This window comes from Pleurodeles waltl, chromosome 8, assembly GCF_031143425.1.
Source record: "Pleurodeles waltl isolate 20211129_DDA chromosome 8, aPleWal1.hap1.20221129, whole genome shotgun sequence".
NCBI lineage: Eukaryota > Metazoa > Chordata > Amphibia > Caudata > Salamandridae > Pleurodeles > Pleurodeles waltl.
In genome coordinates, this window is record NC_090447.1 from 1,299,945,116 (window position 1) to 1,299,966,503 (window position 21,388).

Genomic DNA, 21,388 nt, shown 5'->3' on the forward strand with positions numbered 1-21,388 from the left:
TCTTTGCTTTAGTAAGAGAGTTCTTAGAAGAGTGCCTGTAAAAAAACGAAAAAAAAAAAAAAACAGCCTTGGTGGTCCTTATCTTTGCACACTTGGGTCTTGTCAGAGTTCTGGAAGTTGTTGCTGAAGAGGTAGCGGGCTGCAGTAAAGGTGGTGTGCTCGTGGTTTGGTCGCAGACCTGTTGGATAAGAGCTGTGGGTTGTAGGTTAGCTTAGAAAAGCACACATAATTATTTTGTCTCAGGAGATTCCCATGCCTTTCTTTTTTGCTTATGTTCTGTAAATTTATTTTGGAGGTGGCTTTCTGTTGGGGCAACTGTTTTTTAGGGAGGACTCTTCAAGATTTGCCTTCTACTGGTGATGAGCTGGGATGCGGTTTGAATTTTACTTCTGACTTGGTGCAATGGAATGCTTCTCAATTTGTTGTATTTCGTACGTGGACTTCTGAATTTTACGGGGGCATAATCATCCCAAGTGCACTGGACACCTGGCTACTGACACTAGAACATCACTTCATTTTGGAACTAAAGGGGGCTTCCATTATCTGGAAGCTACTGGATTTGGAGGTGCTGTAGTTGGGAGTGCACCATGAAGGAACTTTGGTCCCGGGCTAAGTGCCCTTGAATGGGGACCGTTTGACCTGGTGATCGGAACCTGTCCCAGCCTGACTTGGATGGGGGACCTGGGTGCTTGTTTTATGTGCTGGTCGGGGGCTGCCCTGCCCCCCTTGTCAGACTGCGCTCCCCCTGGGGTTTGACCAGCCAACCCTACCCTGGGAAAACCAGTAGCAGAGTGGGGCCTAGGCCCCTGCAGGTACTCGAATGGCGGATTCTAGTGTGGATTCCCAATCGACAAAACGTACAGCAGCCCTGAGTTTTTTCTGAATGAAATTCACTGGTCTTTTTGGTTGAAATGATTTTCGAACCGGGTATGAGGTGAATGCAAACTTATTGGGAGTTTGAACCTACTGCATATTTGGTTTTGTGTTTGCGTGAAGATATTGCCTTCCCAGACAGTCAGCCCTCCCTGATGTGACAGTGGCCCGGTCCTTGCTGGGATAAGTTCACTGTCTGCTGAATGTAGGATGCATTTGGGTGGACCGGGGCTTAGTTTTGTGTAGGGGGATTTTGTAGCGTCTGGCCTAGACATATCCCTCTCTGTTCATGATACGCCTTTAAGTGGCATTGGTCGGCCATGTGGCCCATTCTGTGGCAATAGTAGCACTTTCTGAGGTCTGTTGGTTGCCAGTCTTCCCGACCTCTGCCGTTAGGATTGGGTGGAAACCATTTGGGGTCCTGAGGTGGAGCTCCCTTTAAGACTGGTGCCATTTACATGCTTGTGGCCAATGCGGCCCTCTCAAGGGCAGTCTTTTAAAATTTATGTTGGACCAGCTTAGCAGTGTCTCTCTGTGTTTGCTCGTGTGTTTCCCTGTGTGTTTCCCTGTCCTTTTCCTGTTTTTCTGTTTCTTTTTATAGATTTGTAATGCATGGACCTGGATTTCTCGCCAAGGTTCGGTGTCTAATCGTACTACACTGTTCAGTCCACTCTGTATTTCGGTGGGCAGACCCTTTTTGAGGATGTTGTAAAGGAATGCAACCTGGGGCCTGTGTCGGTCCATGGCTGTCTTGTCTCTTGTCCCCATCGTTCCCTCATTCTATTTAGAAAATCAGTCATGGTTTCCCCAGCCTTTATACCCAGTCAGTCGGGGTTCATTTCCTTCAGGGCCGTCCCATATCTGGTGTCTGAATGAATTGAATGTGGCCCGTCATGCTCAGTATTAGTCAGCGTGAATGTTGGTTTGCAGGCTCGGAAAAACACTGTGCCTGATGATGCTGCTGAGCTGACTCTTGACATCATCTATTGCTAGCTTTATTCCCACGTGTTTTTCTCAAAACATGAGATCTATTTTCCTGCCCCGTACATCAATGGGGGTGGTCTGGCCCTGAGCCCTTCTTTGTCCATCTGTGCCCATGGCACATAGATGGTCCCTGACGTGCCCTTCTGCAACAACGGGCATATTCTGGTTCGGAGCAACTCTGCAGGTTTTTCCTCAATGTTGCGCTCCCATCTTCTCAGACATTCCTGCATGTAGGGGAAGTTCCATTTGGGATCTTCCCCCTCCATGCCGGATGCAGTCTTCCGCGATAGCCATGTCCTCTGGTTCGAATGATCCTTCCTCCAGCCAGGTTCTATCATACTGATCCTTCCTTTCGGTCAAGCGGGCTAGCAGGCGGCAAGATGGTCACGCAAAGGCTCCGCCTTCTTATATAGACACTATCTCTCTAGGTGTCAGCCTGTCTGACTTGTGCATTCGGGGGGAGTATCAGACGTCTTCATCGTTGCTCTACTCGTATGTGAGTAAAGGTGCAATTTTGCTTCTCCTGTGCCTTATTTGGATTTGGACTAGGCTATTCTGAGCTCTGCCAGCCCCTCTCCTACGCTGGCGTTCTGGTGAGGTTGGGGACCTCTCTTCTGGTTTTACTTCAGACTCCTCTTCAAGTGGAACCTGGGGCCTAGCTCCACTCTTCCCCCAGAGGAGCACACACTGTTCTGTTATCCCTTTGTGCTTCCCAGGCAAAAGCTCTCTCTTTCTCTCCTCAGCCCATGTCTTTCTTCCAACTCCCACCTGGGCTGTCTTCTTTGCTCGGTGCTGCACGCTCTTCTCCTTGGTGGGAACGTACTCTCAAGCTCATTTTGTCTTCTCTTCTGCTGCCTGGGCATATTTTGGGGGAGTGTACCCTGTGGCTCCCTGCCTGACATCAGACCTTCCAAGGCTTAGACATTTTTTCCTCCCCTCCACTAGTGGAGTCACTGTTGAGATCCGCTATGAACCTTTCACTCACCCAAGAGTCTTCTACTGGATGGGTTGGAGTGTATGCTCCCTGCGTTGCTGGGGTTTGAACAACGAATCGTGGCAGACTGGGTGGGGGTTGAGCTTGGGTGGAAACCTTGCTTGAGGGCCCCGGGTGGTTGCAGGTCGGGCCACATCGAAGATGGCGCAGAATTCTAACAGTGCCTTTTTGTTAGCCTTCATTTGCCCTACAAATTTGTCTGAATGTGTGTCCTTGTGTGCTCTATTGTGTTGGTGTTGCAGGTTCCCCCCCTCTGGCTAGGGGAACATGTGTGGCATAGTATGTGCATGCCATTCACACCAGTATTTATCTAGCTTTTTTACTCTTTTGGGGAATCTAGTTGGCGTGTGGCTTAACAGTGACTTCATTATGGGTTGGGAGCCTTTTTTTAGGGGACTGGTGCAGTTCTAACTTTCTTAAATTTTAAATAATCCTAAATTCTACTCTGATTGTGGGTGGCACGTCTGGGTAGTTTGCGTGTCTTCATCAATGTGTTGCAAATGTTAAAGATTTGAATCGTGTCCAATGCTGTGTCTTCTCCCAGTGCCTTGTACTGACCGATTGACATAAATTTGCCGTCACTGTACAGATCCCCTAACTTGGTGATCCCTATTTTGGTCAGCTGGATTATAACCTTAGGTTCTGATGCCAGTGGTATTTAGGGGTTATGTATGTGGGATTCCACTTTGTCTGCTATCACCCTCCGTGCCCATTGCCACTGCATCTAGTACATGCAGGGTGTCCACCTACTTTTAGGTATCCGTCATCACTAAAGGAAGAGCATTCATATCTTGCTCAACAGCAGTACATCGACCAGAAATGTCCTATGATACCAGTAACAAGTGGACCTTTGTAGCCATAAAATACAGCTCTGTATTCAGCACTGCTAATGCCCCATGATCAAAAGGAAGAGAAGGAGTCTTCCAACCCAGTCTAGGTTGCTCTCCTGCCTAAACAATGCGTGATAAATAATGTGCACACATTTTTTAAAAAGGTCTTATTTAAAGGATTGGGAAATTTACAAATAGCGAAGCTCAGGTAGGATAAAAAATGTAATGAGGGCAGTACTACCTGCCATGGATGAGGGGCGTTTTATCCATCTAGCATACTTTTTCCCACCACTGTTGCTAGTACTTGGTCACACTTTTTTAATGGGCAGTGTCTGCCTTGTGGTCCTAAGTATCTAACTAGCATGTCTCACCACTCACTTGGAATTAAAGAGGGAACTCGGAGGTAGTCGTCGTTACACGCATTATTTCTGATTTGTTCAAGTAAATGGATGTCCAACTTGCCCCTAAACTCTATGATCTCCCCGATTTATAACGGGATCTCCACCCCGATTCCCTGACATACAGTAGTATCCAGCCCTCATTGTGCTCTCTCAATGGATGTTAGGGGCTCTAATTAAATGGCAAAAGGCAGAGGCAACCACAGACTACTGTTGAGTTCTTCTAATGATATATATTTTAGAGGACAAATGATGTTTTATCTAGCCGTTAATACCTATCCCCAAGCTTAGCATCTCGAGCACTATGAGTAGAATCTTCGGCCCCAGGGAATAAAATGTTTTTCCTGTGTCTAGAAATACAGCCAGCACAATGAGATCCCGACGGATTGATTTAAGGCTAACGTGGTGCAGGAATTATTAGCCATTGAGAGATTTGTGATGAGTTTCACCTGATCTGACGTGACCAAATTATTCGTGTATGGGAGAAGTCTTTCACTAGGGCAGACTTGTGCAACAAGTAGCCCATGAGCTACTTGTAGCTCTCAAGCTATCTGTAAGTAGCTCACCTGTGAGCAACCCAGCCTACTAAATCAGCTGCTTTTAACCTATTGACTCATGTGGATCCCCAGTAAATCATTACTTGAATCTGGGAACCCCCATTGAGTCATTATTTGAAGTCGGGGATACCGTACTAATGAAATTTCTATGATTTGAACAACAAAACAATAAACTAAAAATACCAAAACAAGTATTCACAAAACAAATGCTCTAATATTGAAATATTTTGTTTAATTTACAAATATAGAAAAAGAGTTAAGTTTTTCAATTTTGCATATTTAATTGTATATATTTTCATAATTGTAATTTATTAATTTTAATATTATGTAATTTCGTTAAACAGTTGCGGGCCCCATTACTGGGCCTTGCAGACACCCAGGTGTCCTTGGACCACAGGTTAAGAACCATTGTACTAAAGTCAAAGTTTTTGATAGGCTGAGTTAAATATTACATGCATACCAATATTGAAAAGCATGTATTAGATATGGAAGTGTGTGTATTTTCAGCCATTTGAAAAAAAAATGGTTGAATATCCAAAATATTTTTAGAGTGTATATTTGAGTGAATCATGTGGTGACAGGAAGACCTATTATTACCTTTTTGTCAGAAGCATTGCAGCTATGGCTGTTACGTAGTGGCCATTTAAAGGGATTCAAAATTGGCTAAGGCTTTTTACGTTACTGGTGTCAACTTTTCCTGATACTATCACACAACACAGTGGAGCAGGATCATGTTTTTAAAAACCGCGGTTACTCTGATATTTACTCACAAGTCTGTCTATTTTTATGGATATAAAGGCCTCACCCTCCTAATAGTGGCATGCTTCATCATTGGCCAGTCCAACCTCCCCAAGCTGAAGTCATGCTGACTCAGCGGTCTTAACTGTAGCCCCAAAGGAGAACCAGCTCCTCTTGGGGCAGGGAGATCAGAATAAAGTCTATTCTGGTCAAATGAGAACCAGGTTTTGGGGAAAAAGAATTGAAACAGCCTTTGTGTTTAACCAAAGGTAATACTTTATTGGGGATGGTACGAGGTAGGGTTACAATAAATCAGTGGTGTAACATTGATCTTAATTAGTTCCGTGCACCTTAATATTTGCCTATACTGGTGCCAACATGTTTCAGCCTTTTCCCAAGTACGTCTACCCTTCCTGATGCACTAAGGTGATCACTGCTAGTAGTTCTGCATAGGGTGACTACTAAAGCAATTTTTTCTGACTTGGACAGTATTACAACACCAATAATATTAGTAGCTGGGGGTAATTTTCATTGAACTGAAGTAGCTCTTGTAACAGGAAAAAGTTGTAGACCCACTACACTAGGATTTTTGGGTCTTTGTTTATTATTGATATTGTGCTTTACGACATATATCAAGTTGCAGACTTGCCTGATTTAAGAAGTAGAACAATGACCACTTCCCACAAGGTTGGGGGCAACATTGGTTTTACCCTTACCTCCTCAAATGTATTGAGTAAAAGTAGGGCCAAAAGGTCCTCACGCCCTTTATAAAATGAAACCACCAGCACATCATTGCTCAGTGATGTCCCATAATGCATGCCTTTAATAGCATTTGTAATCTCAGATTCCTAACTGAGTTGGACATGGGTTCCCTGCCTGCCCTCTGAACCCACACCAACATAAGCCTATCTCTCTGGCAGCATGTTAAGCCTAGTGTAATAATCAGCAAACATTAAGAATAGATTTTATACTGTTTTGTGTGCCCTGTTTTCCTCAACTTTTCCTACTATATCTTCAGCAGCCCACTGAGACCTGATATGTTGTTCCAATGTTTTGCCCAGTCAACCACTCTCTCCATACCTTCTGGCTAAGGTGTATTTCTCAATAAATTTGATTTCACTATCCGCAGTTTCTTGGAATACTACCATTCTGGCATGTATAGCTCTGCCTTTGGTAGCTTTGCATATGCCGCTTCCATCACCCCATTTGTTCATTTTAATTTAAGTGGCTTCAAATAGACGTAAGTACTTCCACTTGCTTGGAGATGCATATTCCTCCACAACCCTTGAAGACCTTCTAAAGTATACTACAATCCCGGACAGACCCAGCATTCAGACAAAATTACTCGTTGATAGCCAGGCGTATCTCACTTCCGAAAAATATGGCCTGTGACGAAAACCACCACTCCCTTTTAAATGCTCCACCATGGAGTGATTAGACAGTTTGTGAAGCAGTATACTTGCCTCATATGTCTGTATAAAGATCTTGAGTCACCAGCCAGTAGTCAAATTGAGAAGCAGCATTGTGGACTGTAGAGTAGATTTGTGTTTTTAATCCTTGGTCTGTCTCAGTCTCCAGACATCCACCAATTCAAATTTGTTTTGAATCTGAATGAGCATCTTTGGCGCCAATTATGCTATCCATGCTTCTGTTGTTGTTCTATATTTCAGAAGATCTGGTACTGGGTAAAATTGTCTCCCTCGTTTAAAAAATAAATAAAAATAAATCAAATACCCATCCACATAGAGATTACTTTATGAAAGAAAATGGGTTTCACTATATTTGGTGTGTACACATCTAATAAAAGTAATATGTCTCTTTGCTAGTGTACCTTGAAATTTTGACCAGCGTCCCAATTTATTCAACAATGCCTGTAAGTGGTATAATTTCAATCTATTGTGTGTCAGTACTACAATGGATTAAAATATTGTTACAGGATTTAAAATATTGATTTGTCCCCACTGCCTCTAACAAAGCGACACTAACATTAAGACTATTCAAATAGGCAATAACGTTTCTAAACATCAATCTGATACCCTACATCATCAGAAAAATACCCGGGCCCCTTTTTGAGGCAATTAAGGTCTTAAATGTAAGAACAATAGCAAATCATACCTAACCTCATTCTCATCCCATTACTTGTTCATACACCACCTTCACTTAGATCCCCAGCTGTCGGCGAGTATTCCCATTTCCATGAACACTGTGAACACAACTTTCAGGTTTTAGAGGTGCCCTCTGCAGGGCAATACAGCCAACCATGTCTGCTATTTTCTTTCCTATCAACTCAGCTGATCCAGTAATACAATCCTGAACTAACCTCTAAGCCCAGATAATATAGTTGCTAAATTCAATTGACAATCTTATTATTGCCCAATCATTTGTCAAGGTGAGAGTTTGACCTTTCAAGGGTGCTGAAATGGGATAAGTGCCCTAACCACCAATCTGCAAACTCAAACTAATCGACTTATGTAAAACAATCAGTAAATACAATACTTGCCCATCGAACCTTAGTTTTGTAGAAGTCTCAGGGTATATATTCAATCAGTAAGCACAGGGTAGAAAATGTGTGTTCCGTAATTGTCCTCGGTTGCAAGCAAAGGCGTAACCAGATATCATTTGGCCACATCTATTATCTATTTAGCACATTGATTGCTGTCAGGTCTCTAACGAATTTGGCCCATCCCCTAATTCCAGGCTCTCCTCAATTGAGCAAGAATCTCTGTCGAGACTTCGCTGTTTGACACAGAGCTTGGAATCTCCTATGATTTCAAGAAGGTAATTGCCAATTTAAGGTCACTTTATACATGCGCCTTACCATCTTGCCAGATTGTTCTTAGCCTTGCTGGATACATTGTGGCATACTTTAATCACTCCTTTTTGTTTCTTCTTCACTGGACTGTGCACCACTAGGCTTCCTGAACTGTCAATGTGAAGTCAGGGAAGTACAACAGGTTCATATTTGTATACGTCTACTCCATTTCTCTGGCCATGTAGAGGTTCGCATCCCTGTCTCTGTAGTACAGGATGTGTACCAGTAGGCCTTAGTGTTTGGGCTAGGGGGCCCAGAAATCAGACTTGGCATGGGTCTGCGATCTGCCATCTCCACAACAAAGACAGAGAAATGCTTTGACCTGTCAGTGTTTATTAAGCAAATCTTCCATGAACAATTCAACCCAGCCTTGTAGGAGTCTAGAATCCCTAGCATGTGTATATTCTTTCTTCTGGATCTCTTACAAATTCTCATTCTTGGCACGCATAATCTCAAGGATCTTCTCCATACTGGACAACTTTTAGCTGTCTGTAGGTGAAAGCCTCTTATTGTTTGCACATTGCTTACATTTGCTGGTTTATTGTTGCTTGTATTTGCTTGCATATTTGTTGCTTTGCCTTTCTCTTTTTGGGTTTGTACCTCCCACAGAGTATAGCCTCTTTACCTTCCTATTGAATAGGTGACGTATATGGTTCCACTCTTGCATTTAAGTAACTACTTTCTTCTTTTTCATCGAGCACTTCACAAGAGTGCTTGTTTCATTGCTCTCTTGCGTTGAGCTGATTTCTCCCCCTCAGATACCCACCCCTTGCTCAGGTGGTACATATATTTCCACAGTGAAGAGTGTGTTTCTTACATCTTGTTGTGCTTGATTATAAACCATAAATACAAAACAAAATACATGGTCGTAGCATCAGAGGTGTTTGAGGTATGAGAGAGCTGCACCTTTAGTTGGCCTACACCACCAAAAAAGAAATAGGTCCATGCTCCAACCAATGTGGAGGCTGTTAGAAATAAAGCTAAAGTGAGAGTGTAATATCTGGCTGGAAAGCCATGTGAATTGTGGATGATTTGTTTAGGGGGTGGAAGGAGAGCTCAGAATCCCTTCGGACGTACATGTTGCGTCCTATGGGGGTCTAGTATTGTCCTTAAGGCATTCCCTAAAGGCAAAAATCAGTTCATCCCATAGTAGGGCAGCTGAACCTTGTTGTATGCCACTGGCTTCCTCCCTTCTCAAGGAAACCTATTCAGCTTCAGCCTACTGAAGGACCACAGAGTGCCAGTATAGTGCTCTGGACAGAGCTCTGGGCAGGGAGGAGGGCCTTCCAGTGCAGAAGGCCAGAAGGATGGCAAAGTCCAAAAATCTGCTGTTCACTTTGCCATTCTTAGGGCAGGAATAAGGCCCCAGGAGACAACGTTTTAGTGTATATAAGTCCTGGGGGACAGTAAAGGAAGTGAGGACCTCAGTAATTGTAGTCCAAAAAGTAGCGACTACTGGGCAATCCGAGAACATATGCTTAGTGTCTGTGCCAGGAGTAAGGCATTTAGGACAATTGTGATTAGCAGTGGAGTGAATCTTACCCAAATGCACTGGTGTCCGGTAAGCCTGGTGAAGTAAGTTAAACTGTATATATTGGAAAGTGGCATTAGGTAGGGAGATTAGCTTATCCCACTCTTTTTGTGTGAATGCACATCAACTTCCCACGTTACCTGTAAATCATCTAATGATCAATCAATTAGGGGATTAGCTTATCCCTCTGTTTTCGTGTGAATGCACGTCCACTTCCCGGTTTACCTGTAAATCACCCTAGTAATCAATCAGTAGGTTCGTAGAGCCCTTCTTGTCACCCGTGAGGGTATCCTGGGGCTGGCAGGGTTCAGTTGATTAGCAAAATAGCCAGATCTTCAGGGACTTTTGGAACTCCGGAAGAGATCTTATGGTCCGGAGATGAAAGGGTAGTTTGTTCCATGTCTTCGCTGCTAGGTAGGAGAAGTAGCTACTTCCACATCTGGTACACTGGATGAGGGTTAAAGAAAGGGAAGGGAAGTGGAGGTGTCTGGTGGGCAGATGGAAGTTTAGGCGGTCGTTCCAGTTGGTGGGTCCGCAGTTGTGTGTGGGCTTGTGTGCATGGGTCAGGAGCTTGAATTGGCATTTTTTTATACAGAAAGCCAATGGAGTTCCCTGAGTTAGGGGCGATGTGGGTTTGTCTAGGGAGATCCAGACTTAGTCTGACTGTGGTGTTCTGTATGGTCTGTAGTCTGAGGTACTGAACTGCGATCCCTGTGCAGAGAGTGTTGACGTAGTCCAGTCGGCTGGAGATGCAGGCTGGCTGATGGTGCATCTTGAGCTTTGAGGTATCCATTTGAATATCTTACGAAGCATGCAGAGGATGAAGAAATAGGAGGAGACTGAGTTATCATGGTTAGCTTGTTTTCCAGAATGATGCCTAGGTACTTAGCGTGTTCAGTGGGGGTAGGAGTAGCATCGAATTCTGAGGGGACATCAAGATTCATCCCAAGGCGAGCTTTTGTTTTTAAAAATCAGTACCTCTGTCTTGTCTGTGTTGGGCTTTAGGCAGTTGCTCTTCATCCAATTGGCGATGTTTATCATGCAGTTGTGGAAGTTGGTCTTGGTGGTGTCTTAGGAGAGGATAAGCATGTCGTTGTTGTCGGATATGATTTTGAGTCCATGGGTTTTGATGATGTTGGCCAGAGGTGTCATATAAGAGTTGAGCGAGGATCCTAGGGATACTTCACAGATGATTTGCTTGGCTTCGGAAATGAAGGGGGGTGAAGGCAGACATTTTAAATTGGTTTTATTTTTTCCCCGATAAGGACAGAGGCGATCCATCTGAGAGCGGCTCCTTGGGTGTCTGTGTTGTGCAGCATTGTGATGAGTGTGTGGTGGGAGACCATATTGAAGGCTGCTGAAAGTTTTATGGGGATCAATGCGGCAGTCTCTCCTCTGTCGAGTAGGGATCAGATGTCGTTGATAGTAGCATTGAGGGCTGTTTTTGTTCTGTGGATGCTGCAAAATCTGGATTGGGAGGAATTGAGCAGAAGGTTCGTCCCAGAAGTGAGGAGAGTTGTTGGTTGATGTCTTTTTCTAATACTTTGAGTTGGAACAGGAGCAGGGAGATCAGTCAGTAGTTGTTGAGTTCCCTGAGGTGTGCTGATGGTTTCTTTAGTAGGGCATTGACTCCTGCGTGTTTCCAGTCCTCAGGGATGGTGGCCGTGGCAATTGAGGCGTTGAACAAGGTGGTGAGTATGTGGCTGATTCTGGCTTCATCAAGGCTGAAAATGTGTTGAGGGTATGGGTCGGCTATGGCCCCTGAGTGGACCGAGTTCATCATTGAGACGGTGTCTGTGGAGTGAGCTGGCTTAATTCGGTTAGTTGGATGTCTGTGGTGGTAGCAGGGTCATTGTGATGCTTAAGTCGGTGGCCTTGGGCTGGGGTTTGAAGTTTCTGTAGATGTTGGTGATCTTGTTGTAGAAGACATTTGCAAGGTTGTCACAGAGTTCCTGTGAGGGAGTAATATTGTTTGTTGCAGCTGAGGGTTTGGAGATTTATTTATTTATTTTCTTTTTACATTTTTTACATTTTATTATTATAAAGTGTATTAACCATGAGCATTTGTAATACATGAGCATCATACAGACACTACTACACATGATCCTGTAAATAGTATGGTACCTTTCTAATTTCCCTCTGTCCCCCACAAGGATACCAGCCAGTTGCACACTGTGGCTTTCACCTTACAGGCCATCTCTGAAGCCACTCGTGTTGAGTCCCACTGTACTTGTGTGGTTGTGCCTGGTTTGGAGAATCCTTTGATGATGGCGAAGAGTGCTGTTGTTGGCACTTGATGGATGCTTCAGGCTAAGGTCTTTTTCTTTGATTCTCTCAACTGTCTGTGGTAGAGATTGAGAGCCATTTTGAAGGTGGTCTTGTCAGTCATGTCCTTGCTGGTGCGCCATTTCCTTTTCCAGTTGTGTTCACTGTTGTTTAGTGATTCTGAGGTCTTCAGTGTACCAGCTAGCCTGCTCAGTGGACATTCTGTGGCTGTTGCATGATTCAGGATGGGAGGGATGCTGTTGTGCAGTTGGTGATCCAATTGTTGAAGTTTCTGATGTTCTGATCTAGGTTCATTGAGGAGATAGGGTGGGTGGCTTTGAGGTCGTTGACCCATGTGTCCTTTGAGACTTTGCTCCACCCAAGGAGATAGGGTTGTTATACAGCCCAGAGGACGGAGATCTGTGAGCTGGTGATATTGAAGTGGACAATGGAGTGGTCGGTCCAGGTGAGTTCTGTCTTGTTGCTGTTTCTGATGTGGTCACTGGAGGTGAAATGTGTGGCCTGCAGTGGGTTGTAGATGAGTTTGGTGAATCCAATGTTGTTCATGCTGTCGAGGAGTTTGGGGGTGTTGATGCCATTGTAGTCATTGAGATGGAAGTTGAGGTCACCAAGGAAACTGTAGAATTTCGAGTCTATGTCAAGGGGAGTCGATTAAGTCAGCAATTAAGTTGATGGAGGATGGTAGACGAGAGTGCCCCTTATGATGTTTTGGTGTCTATTTGGAGTCTGAACTTAAGGTGTTTCATTGCTGGGGTGATGGCATCATTTGTGGTGGTGCATTGGATCGATTCCTAGTGTACGATGGCGATCCCTACACCAGGCTTGTTGATGCGGTTGTGGTGGGTGATCTTGTATCCTTCCAGTATTGCAGTGGCTGTTTCGGGCATGGAAGTGGGGTTGCGCCAGGTATCAGTGAGGAAGAGGATGTTGGGTTTGAGGGTAGAGGTGAGGTCCCAAATATCAGTGGTGTGTTTGCAATGCTGGCACCATCTGATTATGGATATTTTTAGCTAACCAAGAGGTAAACTTTGACGGCTCCTATCATGTAGGATTATTATTGGGTGAGTGGAAGTTTCTGATTGATTTATATCCAAACTTTTATTAAAGGTCAATGTGAGTCTTCCATGGGTCAGAACTGACCCACTGGATGGCTGAATTGCTCAACCAGCTGATCAAACACAATTAAAGTTCCATTCTGGAATAAATCCTTTACACAGAGAATTTCGAAGTTTTCCAGGCCTCCTTTGTGGTACATGTGATGCTTTCCCTGAAGTTGCCAAAACTAAGTATTTGGATCCCAGGAGCATACCGTAAGAAATCAAATGAACTGACTAACACCCTGCGATAGCCTTTGTAATTTGTTGGGTTTTGTGGGCATTTTGGCGTTGCGCAGAAAGGATTTTTAGACTAAGTCTATAACACTATGTTGGGATGAAGGTCCCACTCCATAAAATAGCCAGCCATTGAGAGGGCCACTGACGTTGTGTCACTAACTGATGTTCACTATCCGGGCCCCTCCACCCCTCCCCCCCCACACACACACCCCAAACCCCTTCATTCTGTCTTGATTTTTAATTTGGATTGTCAATTGTTTATATTTTTGGGGATTGTCCAGCAGCCGCCATTTGCTGACTAGCCTGCTTCTCTTCTGAAGAGATTTCACGTAAATACACTTTCTTGTAGTTTATTTACTGATTTAAGTGGCATCAACTATCTTAAATTGGTAAATAATAAATGGAAAAACGGTACCTGTGTCGTCTCAGAGATATATGCATGAGTAGTGATGCCTAAACCTGCATGCGCCTACAGAATGGCGTTGCTGACAGCAGCAGCTGCGTCTTTGTGCATTCCCTTTTTTTCTCTTCTTTTTTTTTTGCCAAAGATGTATAGTATTGGCAAAAAGCATTTAGATTTTTGACCGGATGTAGAGGTCAAACAATCACAGACACATAGATCAAGGTATCAGCTGTGATTTACGTTCTATCTTTACAGAACCAGGAATCAACTGTCCTTCAAGCCAAACATGAACATTCCAACCTAGAATGTGAAACATAACATGAATGTACACTCTTCACCATCATTTACCCTTATATGCGTATCACATCACATTACCACAACTTCTTCCCCCTTTACAAAAACATTAAACTTGCACCGTCCTAAGAGTTTGGAACACATAAAATAAAAAACATAATCTACATAAAATATATACGAAAGCCACAGAAACCCAATGAAACACACATGATATAATAACTGTTGCCTCAACATATTTGAGACTACCCACTAACCGTGACTTAATGTGCGAAACCTTACTGTTTTTCTCTTTTCTCTTTGGTATTGCCATGATGAGCACCTGACTGTTTTGGTGAGGCTGTGTTTTCGATGTGCTGATCTTGAGAATAAACACTAGTCATATCTGACCTGGAGTGTTCATCTGCCTCACTTACTTTGCTCACTTTCACTCTTCTACCCAGATTCAACCATTCATGCCCTTTTTCTCTGATCGCACAATCCTCGACTGCATCCACTGCAATAGGCCCTCTAAACTTAGATGAATCCTTTGGTGCATGAATGGGCTCTTTTATACAAACCCAATCCCCCAGTTGAATTCTGTTGTCATCTCTACTGACTTCACGTTTGCTATCAAAATATTGTTTCATTTTACTTTGAGAAACTTCCACTTTCGGACAAATTTCCATATCTGTTATGCGCTCGTGCTCCGACCTAGACTTCCACCCCTTCAACCACAGTGGGCACATCACACGTTAGCAGTCCAGCCCTCATGATTCCAAATGGAGTCTTGTCTGTGACATTATTAGGATTTGTGTGATGGCACAACAACATGCTGTCTACAGCTTTGCGAAAGTCAGCCTTTTTTCTAACTGCCCACTGCACACATTCCACTAATGTGTAGTTAATTTTCTCCATGAAACTACTCGCTTGTGGGTGATATAGAGCCACCTGTTTGTGAGTGATGCAACATTTTGTCAAAAATTCTCTTATTTCACATGACATGAACTGCACCTCATTGTTTGATACAAGTTCTTAGGATAACCCCTGTCTAAGAAATATCTTTTGAAGAAAAGAGATAACAGTCTTGGTATTTGGTTCAAGAACAAATTCATCCTCCCACCATTTGCTGTAGTAATCAATCACAGCAAAATTTAAAAAAAATCGGAAGAACCCTGTGAAATCTGTAGCCAACTTTGACCCAGGCCCCTCTGGGAACTCCACAGGATAAAGCAAAGGTGTTCTTGTCTTCAAAGACATATTACTAGTTGAACAGATTACACATTCCCTGACTGCTTGAGATATGTCAGTATCCATGCTTTGCCACCAGTATGTTGATCGTATTTTTCTCTTAGTCATTGTCAGACCTAAATGTCCCTAATGACCCAATGTATAATTCTGGCACGTTATGAACTTGGAGGTACAAAGTTATCATCCCTCATCACCATGTTCCGTTTTTCCAACGTTAATTCATCAGCCACCTTGAGATAAGGTTGAATCCTTATATGCAACAACTTTTTCATTAGCCAATCTTATACCACATGCTTTTGCACCAGCCTCAAATCTTCATATTTTATAAAACACTTAATTTAACACTCACTTTATTTAAAACCACTCTCGGTACATACATCAGTTGCAGTAATAAGGCACTCTTCATCATCTGCCCCTTCTGGTGAACAAGCGACATGTCCAGACACTGGTATGCCCTTGACAAATAACCTGCCCTAATGTTTCTTTCTCCCGGAATGTGTTGGATGTCAAAATGATACTGCAACAATATAGAAGTTCATCTGGCAATTCTTTTATATGATCCTTAATAACCCATCTATTCAGAATATTTACCAATGGCTCATAGTCTGTTAAAAAAGTAAACTTTCTTCCCCATGCAAAACTCCTAAACCGTTCTACTGCCCAACAAAATACTAACAACTCTTTTTTGATTACTGAGATCATTTTTTTTTATTGTTACGCAGTGCTCTATATGCAAAACTCACTGTTCTTTCCCCTTTGCTGCTGCCCTGAGAATGAGTTGCTCCTATACCACTGTTGCTATCATCACTAATCAAACATTGGCAATCTAGATCAAATGATGCAAATTTCTTAGCCGAACATTCCTCCTGTTTCAATGCCTCAAATTCTGTTTCAGAATTTTCATTCCACACAAACACTTTGTTTTAACTGAGTAACACTCACAGATTTTCTGTTTTACTTGAAAAATCCTATATGAACTTCACATAATACTCATAAACCCACAGAGAAAAAGAAACATGCTCTGTGTTTTCAGGAATGGAAGCATTTTTGATTGCATCTATCAGCCCTGGGCGTGGCTTCAACCCTTTCTCTGATATAACATGGCCTAGATATTCCATGCTTGATCTAGCAAACTTACATTTCTTTACATTCGCTACAATACCTACCTCGTCAAGTCTTCCCAACACTGTCTTCATTAGTTCATTATGCTCTTGGTTGTTTTTCGCTGCTACGCATATATTGTCTTGAAATGTGACTACACAGTTGATATTATTTAATACCGATTCCATTATGCACTGAAAATGCAGTTGAAGCCAAACCAAAAGGCATCCTCTTGAACTGAAAAGTACCAGCAGGAGACACAAAAGCTTCAAGGTGTCTACATGACTAGTCTAACTCACCTTGTGTTATGTTGATGCCAGATCAACCTTATTAGTACCCGTGCTCCTGAAAGGTTTGTCACAATATCATCAGTAAGTGGCAACCGATGAGTCTACCCAAATTACCTTGTTTAAGCTTCTTAAATCAACACACTCAACTCTCCATTGTTTTTCTTGCAGTTACAAACAGGGACACAAATAAAGATGACTCTACAGGTTCAGTAACCCCTTCCATGGACATTTTCCTTAACATTACAGACAAATCCTCTCTAATATTCATTGGCACATTCCTCATCTTATGCTTGACCTGGTATCTTTCCATCTTCCATGTAAGTTTTGTGCTTAAATCCTTAGATTTTTCCTAAACCACGACTGAGAACTTTTTTAAACTTTTCAATCTTCACACTGCTACCTCGTGAAAAACACTTTGGGAAAGCATTTAAGTGTCATCATTCGCCAATGCCACTTGCATTTCCCTTCTAGGTCTCAATGTCGTGCCAAACAAACCTTGGTGGTACCATCCCAAGATATTCAGTTCCTTCTTAGCAACACAAACCTTCCCAAATATGCTTTTGCCCTTAAATTGTAATGCACTTTTGAAAAACCCCAGTAACTCATTTTTCTTCCCTTCACATGACACAGAGCTCCTGTCTGGCAGTAAAAGCTCTTTCCCCCCCCCCCATTTCCCCAAAAACTATTCCTTGGTAATAATAGTCATTTTGGCACCTGAAGTCAACACGTAAACTTAAATTTTTGCCATCCACAACATTTTCATTGTAGGTATCAACACACTTCAACTGATCTCCCCCACCTCTGCCACATCCCTTGTCCTCTTTGTAACTTAAACCAAATCCTCATCACTTTCATTCTCATCAAGAACATTCACTCTTTTCTTTTTACTCTGACACACTTTAGTGAAATGTCCCATTTTGCCACAGTTTCGACAAGTAGCGTTTTTCACTGGTCAAGGATGACCCGTAGGTGCATGATTTGGAAAACCACATCTAAAGCAAACATTTTTCTGCTTGAAAAATGGATTTCTTCTCCCCTGAATCCCTCTTGCTGCTTTCTCTGAGATCCTATTTTCCATGCATTTTAATCTTTACTCAAATTGTCTGACATTGCATGTGTACACACATTTTCCTTTGTGACTAACTCTTTTAATGATTTATGTGAAATTTCAATACTCTTAACAATGTCAGTTGTTTCTGATGGTGATGGATTCTTCAAAGTGAGTAACTTTTCTTGGACTTTCTTGTCCCAATATCTGACAACAATTTGATCTCTAATCAATTGAGTGGTGAATTATTTGAATTCACAGTCAGCAGCCAACATGTGTAGAGCTGCTACATATGTATCTATTGACTCTTCCTGGTGCTGTTCTCAAGTGAAAAATGTGTGCCTGTTAACATTCGGACTCTATTGAATGTCTCCAGTTTTTATTGCTTCCTGATGCTCATCGAATTTATTTTCTTTGCCTGAACCATCATGTACTGGCGGAAAATGCTTGTAAACTACTTGTCCTTCAAAACCTAAATTGTGTTCCATTAGAAACCTTTTCCTTTCAGCACAACACCTATTGCCCCAAGTGGCCACCAGATAATTAATGAAAGCTCTGAACCAGGTTTTTTAGTTGATCAGGGGATCACCTAGCATTTGCAAAAATGGTGGCAGTGCATTTACACGTTGCATGATTGTTGGCTCTAAGCTCATATGTCTGACTCCAATAAAGTAAATGAGGTGAATATATATGAATATGAGATGGCTTATAAGGCTCAAGCCAAATCGATGACTGGATCCTGTTTTGGCCTTCTGACATGCTCAAACCCATTTTTTATTTTCGCACCCGCCAAGCCATCATCCAGACGGTCATATTGTCCCATCTGGATTAGTGTAATATTCTTTACCTGGGCGCCAATAGATCTGTTATTAAAAAATTACAACCCGCCCAAAATGCAGCCAATAGGTTGCTCTTTTCACTCTATAAAGTATGCTCTGCATCTGGTCTTCTGCGCAGGATACACTGGCTCCCGGTGGAGAAGCGTATCCACCTCAGAACTCTTTGCACTGCTCATAAGATCCTCTACTTTCAGGCTGTGCCCATTTTGTGCCATCTCTTTTCATCTTGTCGCCCCACTCATCTCCTGAGTGGGGGTGGTCCGTCCCATGCCTTGGCTCCTTCTCTCTGGAATGCCCCTCCTCTGTCTGTGAGAATTACTTAAAATCAAATTCTCCTTAGAAAAAGTACCTTATGACCTGGCTGTTTTCCACCCAGTCTCCCCTTTTGGTGATAGGCTCTGCAGTGTGGGTTTCTTAGTTAGGCCAACACTGGGAAGCATTTTTTATTTTTAGGGCAGCTATGCACCTTACAAATCTGTTAACATAACATACATCCACCATTGCAAACATAACCTTCTCTGTAATAAGACCCTACCATGCACAGAACATAAATGGTAAAAGTGTGCGTGTCGCTGAAAGTCTATACTTGTTGTTTCTATCGTGACACGCTGTTTCTTTTATAGTGTGCATATCACTGTTTGCCCCACACAAAATGGTGTTGCTTTTGCACCAACACACTGCACACATCAAGTGTGTATGCCACTGTTCCTTCTCAAGTACAATTAAAAAAGAATGTTGCTCATGTTGACTTGTACGAGGTATCCTGCCAGATGTGCACTCACGTTGCTGTGCTGAGATAGTGTGCATGTCACTGTTATTACATTACAACACAATGGTACGGTGCTAAAATAGTGTATGTGTGTCACTGGTATTTCATCAAACTTTAAAAATATTATGATGACTAATGTGCATGTCCCTATTTTACTTCCACCGTTTGCACTTAGATTGTGCTATGACATTGCTGTATAATAGAATAGTGTGTGCGCCACTGACGCCCACGTTGCCTCATAGATTCCCGTTAATATGCAGCCCCTGCCCTCAACAAACTTTGAGTGAGTTCATTGCATGGCTGCAGGTGGGTTCGATGTGGCCGGAAACGGTGAGTCCCACTAACAGTTACTGCAGCAAGATACAACTCAGCCACACTTCTCTGTTTATTCCGCCACACTTTATAAGCCTCCCTACTCCACTGCCTCTATAACAGCAAACTCCAATCTCATTGCAATATAACACACACCACCACTGATTTGCCAAACTTAAATGTCACAATGCGGTTGTATCTGTGATACAGCAGCTTCCAAAACGCTATTTAATATATGTGTTAACGTACCTCAGTACACCAAAATTTGTCCATCTAAGGTTACCTCCGCCAAATTTATGCCTCTTTTGACGCACGGATCGCTCTCACGACCTTGGTTTTTTCTATAAAACCCTGCCAGCACATCCTTAAGTTTCTTGTGTGGGTTTCATGTAAATCAGTGCCAAATTGTAGAGGTCAAATAATCCCAGAAACATGGATCAAGGTATCAGCTGTGATTTATTCATGTCTTATCTTTACAGCACCAAAAACCAACTGTCCCTCAAACCTAACATGAGCATTCCAATCCAGAATGTAGAACATAACATGAATGGACATTTTTCTGCATCATTTAACCTTGTATACATATAACATCGCGTCACCAAACAGTGCTACACAGCATCTGCAAAGAGCATTGGCCAAGTCAATAGGTCAACAAGACGAGCTTCACTGACCTGGTCCATTCTGATAAACATGGTGTCTATTTTTATGTCGCTAGTATACAGACTCTTCTGCACATCTAGCAGTAGTACCTTCTTGTAAATCTTTCCCCGTTCCTGTGTACCTCTTTGAGGCCTGTGTCTCCGTCCATGGCCAGTGTCTACTTCTGGTCTCAAATGTTGTTCTTGGCAGCTTGAGGTTCTTTCCCCAGATTGTGAGATGTTATCTGGCACCTCACGTAGCCCAGTAAGTCTGACTTGGTGAGTTTTGGCGTGTCTGCTAGGAATCCCGGTGATGTATCACCTTTGCAAGTAGACTCTGATCCCTTCCTGCTGGCTGTTGTGCTGTCTGTATGTTTTGCCCAAGAGCACTGTATTCCAAAACTACCATGTGCCTTGCAGGCCCACCCAAGTTGGAGAATATCAGCCAGCTTCAGTGTCACACTTTCGCATTCATAAGTGTTCCAAAATGGCACTATCTGCTCACTTTTCCCTCAGGTGAGCCAAGGCAGCTATCTTTTCTCTTACCCCCAATCTCAGTTTAGAAGTAGAGCCACATAGATCACTATCCACTTTGGCGCCTCTGCTCCTAGCTTCGCCACTGAGTATTGTAAACACACTGAACCCTCTCTGGGCCATTCCTTCTGCAGTTCACTTGGCCGCCACCCACATCCCGAAGCATCTGCTCATAGAGGGGACCAGGAGTGCTTGACAGCTCTTTTTGTTTTGTTCTATGCAGTTTCACTGAAATGTCAGGACTGTAGAGGTGGTGGTCAGTGAGGGAGAGGAGTCATAGAACCTCAGCCTCAACTTCCAGATCTTGCCATTGCGCTCTTCTCGGCAGCCTCCAATGCACAATATTCAGTTTCCTTTGGTTCATTTTTATGACATATTTATTGTAGTCCAGGTTCTAAGGAGTGGAGAGTCTTTTATCTGGTAGATGATAGATCCTTTTCTTAAAGAGGCCATACTGGTCGATTGCTATCTACAGGGAGTGCAGAATTATTAGGCAAGTTGTATTTTTGAGGATTAATTTTATTATTGAACAACAACCATGTTCTCAATGAACCCAAAAAACTCATTAATATCAAAGCTGAAATTTTTGGAAGTAG

At 42.9% G+C, this 21,388-nt stretch overlaps 1 protein-coding gene across 3 annotated transcripts in view; it reads left to right on the forward strand.

Annotated features, from left to right (window-relative positions):
• Window positions 1-21,388, forward strand: part of SKA3 (spindle and kinetochore associated complex subunit 3) — a 226,723-nt gene that overhangs the window by 54,047 nt on the left and 151,288 nt on the right. The gene's annotated exons all lie outside the window — the stretch shown is intronic.